This window comes from Apodemus sylvaticus, chromosome 1, assembly GCF_947179515.1.
Source record: "Apodemus sylvaticus chromosome 1, mApoSyl1.1, whole genome shotgun sequence".
NCBI lineage: Eukaryota > Metazoa > Chordata > Mammalia > Rodentia > Muridae > Apodemus > Apodemus sylvaticus.
In genome coordinates this window covers 68,620,934-68,628,227 of record NC_067472.1, presented here as the reverse complement: position 1 = coordinate 68,628,227, position 7,294 = coordinate 68,620,934, and positions in this window count along the sequence as shown.

Sequence of the window (7,294 nt, the reverse complement as noted above, 5' to 3'; positions counted from 1 at the left end):
ACTGATCCTCCAGCTCAGACCACACACTTCATCCAGTCAGAAACCATCAGTGAGAGTTCTGCCCATCAAAACAGATGCAGGCTCCACCACACGCCGAAGACCTTGTATACATTCAGTGGGCTCTTACTAGCCATTTCTCTCCCACAGCCCCACAGACTTTCCTCACTGGAGTGGCTGTTTGCAACATAGTTCATCTGTACATAGGTAGCAGCAACAGTATCTTTTGGAAAACCTCTGTCTGTGACTCCTCTGATTCAGGGTCTCTCCCTCTGAAGTCCTTTTGCCCTCCTTTTGCCTTGCTGTGTCTTTCCTGGCTGCTCCAAGCAGAGAGGAGGATGCTGTCTTCCTATGGTACTTCGATCATTTTCGAAGTCTCACTCAGCTCTCCAGCAACCCCATTTCATCCATGGCAACCTCTCCTAGTAACTCCGTACCATGAGTGTCTCTAATAGGGTCCCCAGCCATGGAAAACATAGACTGCTACTTCAACAGAGATTGCAGCTTCCCATGTGGTACTTCCTGAGATTCAGGTGTCTCCTCGCTTAAGCTAGATTAAAGTTGAGCTGGCTACCAGAGCTGTGTTTAGCATGCCTGCATCTGAATCCTTAACATTGGTCAACATAACTCTGGTTACCACTTCCACATCTATGCCTGATGTCGGGCTGGAATCAAAGAAGCCTTGCTGCTTGGAGTGTGTTGCTTCCTTTAGAAAAGACAGGTTGGGGGCAGGGATTTTTTTCCTTCAGGGTTGTCACTGCCTCCTGCCCTGAGCGGGCCATGTCTAGCCCCCAGGGCTACCTTCTCTGCTTCCTCAGGGCAGTCTGTTAGCCGCTGGGCCTGGAAGCTGGGTCAAGGCCAGCCCTGCAGGCAGCAAGGGAAGCCCACCCTTTTTGCATCTGTGCAAACTGAAGAGCTAGCAGCAATATTCATCTTAATTTTCTCTTTAAACCCTTGAGTTGCATTACAGCTTCCATTGTGCTGGTGACAGACAAATGCCTCGCAATCAATCAAAGTTAGGGTGACTGATACACTAAACACCTTTGCTTAATGATGTGATTGTTTCTTATCTGCAAAGTAATGTCACTTATGGCTTTGCTATTTATAGTCAATGTAGTGTTAGACCATTTTATGCCCCTGATGCCTCTGTGGCCAGCCCATTAGCTGTGATTATGGACCAAAGGGGGATACAGGCTCTGAAAGCTTGGAGACAGAAGCCTTCAGAGTGTTAATGCCTTCCTTACCCAGGAAAAGCCTGGCTCCTCCCACCTCTTCCCTCCTGTTTCTGGCAGGCACTGGCGAGTAAATAAGACAATGGCAGGCTTTGACCATCAGTGCACCACCTGTGCCTCTACTGGGCATCCTCAGGGCAGCAAGGTAGAAATTAAATGTTAAAAAATAAAGAACAAAAAAAAAAAAAAAAAAGAAGGAAAGAGTCACCTCCCTTCTCTGTTTCAGGCCTGGCTCAGCAGGCCTCAGGCAGGGGCGTGCAGTCTGGAGAAAGACTGACCCTTGTAAGCAGGTCTCCTGTTGGGCTGGCCCAGACTCTGCCATTCATTCATTATTTGCTAAGCTATTTGCTCAGACTATTCTCTTTGAACAGAGCGGAAGAGCAGAGTGTGCCAGGGCCTCCCTCCACCGCGCTGTCCCTGTGCGCTCAGAGTGGCTGCTAACTTCAAAGGCAGCCCCCAGGGTGGGAACAGGACCTGAGCTCCTGGGTGACTTGTCTGTACCTCCCAGGCCTGCAGCTACACCCCTCCCCCTCCTTGGCTGTGCTCCAAAGGAGTTTCCAGAGTGGGACTTGGGTTCATGGCCACTCCTGGAGCAGAAACAGGGCAAGAAACCTGTCAAGAATCTAGAAACCCTTTAGGATGCCGGACAATTGAACCACCATGGACATTCAAAAAGCCTGGTGAGGCAGCTTTCCTAGGCCCCATGACCACCTCACTGTCTAGGCACCACACATTTGCTGGAAAAGGAGAGACTACAATAGGTTGACCTGTGTTGTTCCCCAAAAGATATGCCCAAGCCCTAACTCATGCTAATTCTCTGACGTAATTTGAAAATAGGGTCCCTGTAATATAAGATGAGATCAAGTGGGAAGAGAGAAGTAAGAGGGTCTCAGGCCAGCATCTTAGTACAAAAAGGCTTATCTGGACGCAGAGGCTTGAAATGAGCCTGGCCTGAGGAGAGCGGGGAGACCAGCCTGTGAGGACAAGCATAGATTATGGAGTGACAGTGCTCCAAGCTGAAGAAGGACTACAGAGCCACCATGAACAGCGAGAGCTGAGAACATTGTCTACTCAGGATCCTCAGGGCGCCTGCCCTGTCGTACGGACTCTAACGGTACGCTCTATCCTTCAGAACTGTGTAAAAACAATCAAACCAAAACAAAGAGATTTCCATGGTATCCGTGGCATGGTTTGTTCGTAATTGTCTATGACAGCCGAAGAAACCTAATATAGGATTACTGGGCTCACTGGAGGATGCCCACTCCCCTTGAGGGGCTCCTTCTCAGAGGTGCTCAAAGGTGTGGTTGTGTCTGGGCATCTGGGTATCCAGGTATGGGGTGCTGGAACACAGCCTGAATGGATGTGCTTGTAATTGGTGATTTACATTTTTCTCCTCAGCTCACGCCCACCACACCTCAGATTTCATACGAAGTTTTTAAAGAAGGATTCTGTGTTCCTTTCTGATAAGCAGTACCAACCAGCAACACGTGTGACCCACCCAGACATGCCGTGTCCTAGAGTTTGTGGAGAACTCATCTCGTTCAGTCTCACTGCCTTTCTTTAGCTCCTGGAGACCTCTTTAAGCACAGAACTTGGTAGTTCTAGCCCTGCCTTCTTCTAAGGAGCCTTCTGCAGTGCCACTTGTTTAGGGTTTCTTATTTGTGTTTGTTTGCTTGTTTTTATGGATGGTTGGTTGACTTTCAAGTCAAGATCTGAGGAGAGGCTCACAGTGACTTAATAAGGAGGATGGGTCTACATAGAAGGGAGATGACCAAGTGCCATCCCTTGAGCCCTAGCTCCTCCCACCTTTCTGCTCAGTGCACTCAGATGGCAAGGTCCGGCCTGGCTCTTGGCAATCCTGTGAGGATGCTCAAAGAATAGGAAGCACCAAATGTAGCAGTGTGAACCTGCAGGAGCTTAAGAAAGGGAGACAGGGGAGCCTAAGAGCTCTAGACAAGTTGGCCAGGCTGTCAAGGATTGAGAGAGGGGTGGGGCGGGTAGGAGAAGGAGGGAGTGATAGAGAAAACAAAAGAACACAAAGGAGAGAGAAGAAAGATACCTCCTAAGAAGTCCGCCAACCATATCTGTTACTGGCCTCTTTCATGTATCCTGTAAAACACCATTTCGCAACAAATACCAAATCGTACCTTTTAAGATAAAATCTAAGGAGACAAAACAGAAAATCGTTAGCCAGTGGATGGCAGACGAGAATGAAGCACTCTCACATCAGTCAAGAAGCGAAGCAGCAGTGTCTTTCCCCAGCTGTGACTTCCAGAAGCCAGGCGGCCCCACACTGATCAGAACGTGGGGTAAGTCCAACTGACTGGGGTAGGCAGGGTGGGTAGCGATCAGAGTAGTTCTGCATAAACTCAGAGAGTTATGGTACCTTTGCCTCCATCCCACAAAAGAAAAAAAAATCACACATGCTGGGAACTATTCAGCCTTTAAATGGGATGTGATGCCCCTTATATTAACAGGAACATTGTAATGAAATAGTAAGTTGGCAGGGCCGTGGTGGCACATGCCTTTAATCCCAGCACTTGGGAGGCAGAGGCAGGTGAATTTCTGAGTTCGAAGCCACTCTGATCTACAGAGTGAGTTTCCAGGACAGCCAGGGCTACACAGAGAAACTCTGTCTTGAAAAAGAAAGAAAGAAAGAAAGAAAGAAAGAAAGAAAGAAAGAAAGAAAGAAAGAAAGAAAGAAAGAAAGAAAGGAAGGAAGGAAGGAAGGAAGGAAGGAAGGAAGGAAGGAAGGAAGGAAGGAAGGAAGGAAGGAAGAAAGAAAGAAAGAAAGAAAGAAAGAAAGAAAGAAAGAAAGAAAGAAAGAAAGAAAGAAAGAAAGAGAAAAAGAAAAAAGAAAAAGAAAGGTAAGTTGGTGGGATTGTTGGAAATTTTTGTGAAGTCAAAAGATGTTTTAAAGATGTAAGGACCTTTTGGGGATAAGAAAAGGGATATTTTGCAACAGTAATTTTCATTTTTTTTTAAAGTAAAGGTGTTTTTAATCCCTTTCCAGAGAAAGCAAGATTTAGCTCTGATTTGATAGTGGTAACAAATAACAGGGGATATGCTATAAATACCACTTTAGCATGTTCCTTTTCTTTCTTTCTTTCTTTCTTTCTTTCTTTCTTTCTTTCTTTCTTTCTTTCTTTCTTTCTTTCTTTCTTTCTTTCTTTCTTTCTTTCTTTCTTGATGTCTGCATCTGGATAGCAGAGGAGTAAATTAGATACGAATACACAGGATTGCCCCCTGCTTCCTCACATGTGCTTGTAGTTACTATCAGACCTATAACAAGCCTGCCTTTCAAGGGTGCATGCTGGAACCTCTGTGTGAGGACCCCTGGAGCCGAGCTGATCATGAGGCTGCTTTCCATGATACAGACTGAAATTAACACACGTTATCAGAGAATCTCTGTTATTTGACTGAGAAATGGCTCCCTTTAAAAACAAATCTTCTTCACTCTAAGTTTCAATGAATCAGTTATCATTTTTTAAAGCCACTTGACCCGGAAGCACACATCTAAGGTGTGAAAGACTGTTAATGACGGTTTTATTGGACACTCTGCTTATGGTTCACATTTTGAGGTCTGTATGTAATTGATCTTTCTCCCCTACATGGGAAACGCAGCAATAAGCCATTGAGGCTATTGAGGCACCACATTATAGACACAGAGAAATAACAACGATGTCACCTTGAGATTCAAAGATCGCAGAATAGTAATGGTTTCCCAGCTCATTTCTTCCAACTGAGATGACCTCTCCCATACGAAATCCTAACAGCCTCAGCATTATTTTGAATTATTCATGCTAGCCTTTTCCCTCACTAGAAAATCAAGGAAAATGAATGCATCATGCTCTGTCAGCTCCACAGGTATTTTGGTGTAAAAAAAATGTGTGTGTGCGCGTGCGCTCACACACACACACATATGTGATGGTATTTAGTACCTATCACACAAAAAAAGGAGGGATATGGGAATAACTCAGAAACATAAATGGTTTTCTTACACACACACACACACACACACACACACAAAACACATTCTCAGGTGAAAACAAGTGTATGCACCTAGTTTCCCATCGATTCTGAATCTGTTATTGGCAAATTGTGCTTGAGTTAGTAGGGCAGTTCTGGGTTTAAATATAAAGTGCATGACGGGATTAGATTCTCTTGTTGTCCTCCTCTCCCCCACCACATCATTCAGTCAAGGAAATCTTGAGGTGTGATCTCTAAGATGGCCAGTCTTAGCAGCATGAACCTCAAAGCTTCCGTTCTTGAAATATCAAATCAGCATCTACTTCTCATTTTAATTCAAATTATGGAGAGAGAGCAGCTTGACAGCTCTCTAGTTTAGTCAGCCTGGAGACTATGGAAGCGCTACAGTTTTATTCCGGTGATGGGGCTCGTGAGAAGCGCCTGGGAATAAAATAAACTGCATGTAAATGTAAACTCAGGCAGGTACCCTGATCCATCTGTAGCTCGTGACCTTTCAGAACATGATGAAAGACAAATGTCAAGTCTTCAGGAGACAGGAGCATCCTCGGCTTTGCCGGGCAGCGTGCGCTGTCCACGGACTGTATTAATTTAGTATGGTATCAATAACCTTGAAATCAGGATTTTGCACTAAAAACCCAGGTTGATGTTTATTCAGAAACCAAAGAGAGAAAAAGGCAACTTTATTTAAAGGGGCCCTTCAGCAGCGAGTGGGCCACTGGTGCTTAACTCTCCAGAATGCAGAGCTGCTCACTGGCTTCCATGGCAACAGACGCCTAGGACTATGAGGATCCAGAAATGTTCCTTAAACAGTCTTCTCATTTTGCATATAATTCTAATTATAGTTGTGCTTGGCGCATTCAGCTAAGTAGGCCACACCATGAGCAGTCAAGGTTGCCCCGACCAAAATGCAGCAGCTTCCCTGGGGAGAGAGAGAGAGAGAGAGAGAGAGAGAAAGCATTCTTGCTGTGCAACATGAGTTCATTTCTGATTAGCAGAATGCATTTCCCCCCTCCATTTCTCAAGAAACAATCAGAAGGAAACCACTTGTCCCCATTGGTGCACTCTAAACATAAGCAATCTGACCCTGAGATGTTCCTGGCAGAGCAAACCCTGGCCTCCTCCTCCTCCTCCTCCTCCTCCTGAGGAGATGCTACAAACCCATTCTATTCAGCCTGTGGTAAGATTAACCACAGAACTGGTTGGATTACAACCAGCCAGTGGGTGTTTAGACTCAGCTATGGGCTGAGCTGGGCTGAGCTGAGCTTAGCACAGGGTAGCCCAGTGTTTAAAACTTAGTGTAAGAGGGCTGATTGTGGGTGAAATGATTGATATCTGCTCTTTTCTACTGCTATGGACCAGAGAGAGGGGGGAGAGAGAGAGTGAGGAGAAAGAAAAGAAAAGGAAGGGAGAGAGAAGGAGAGGGTGGAGACAGAGAGGGGTGGGGGTGGGGGACCCCAATCATATTTTCCCCACTTGAAGGGAAACCAACTTTGTTCACAGGGTCCAGGTTTCCTTGCCCTGGAAGAAAGTACCTTGACATTATTTCCAAGGTTATCCTAAATTCTGGCCCACGTGACCAGAAAGTAGAGTGTTGGGGAGGGACAAGAGATACTTGGCAAAAGAGAAGCAAAGGCTTTGCTTCTTGGACCCCAAGATCTTCTGTGCTCTGAGAAGGAGGAAAGTAAAGGCTTGAAGGATGAGGGGTACAGAGCATCCTGGCTCCCTCACAGTGGTCAGGAAAGAGATTTCCAGGTGTAGTAACATAGGGATTTTAAATTTTGATAAATAATGCTTGCAATATTTGAAGCATATCTATATAAACATAAATTTATTTACTTGAAATTTAAATTTATCTAGACAGCCTGAATCCTCCCCCAAGCCCTTCCTAAACATAAGGGGGATTATGTTTAATAATAGGGAGGGATTTAGAAGGCATGGCAGTCTGGACACCCTGGGCTGAACCTGAGCCAACCCCAGCAAGGTTGGGGATTCATTAGCCAAGCATTTCCCCAGTTCTAATCACTCTCTACTCTCAGTCACCTGAGATCCTAAAGTGGCTTCCCTGGCATCCCACT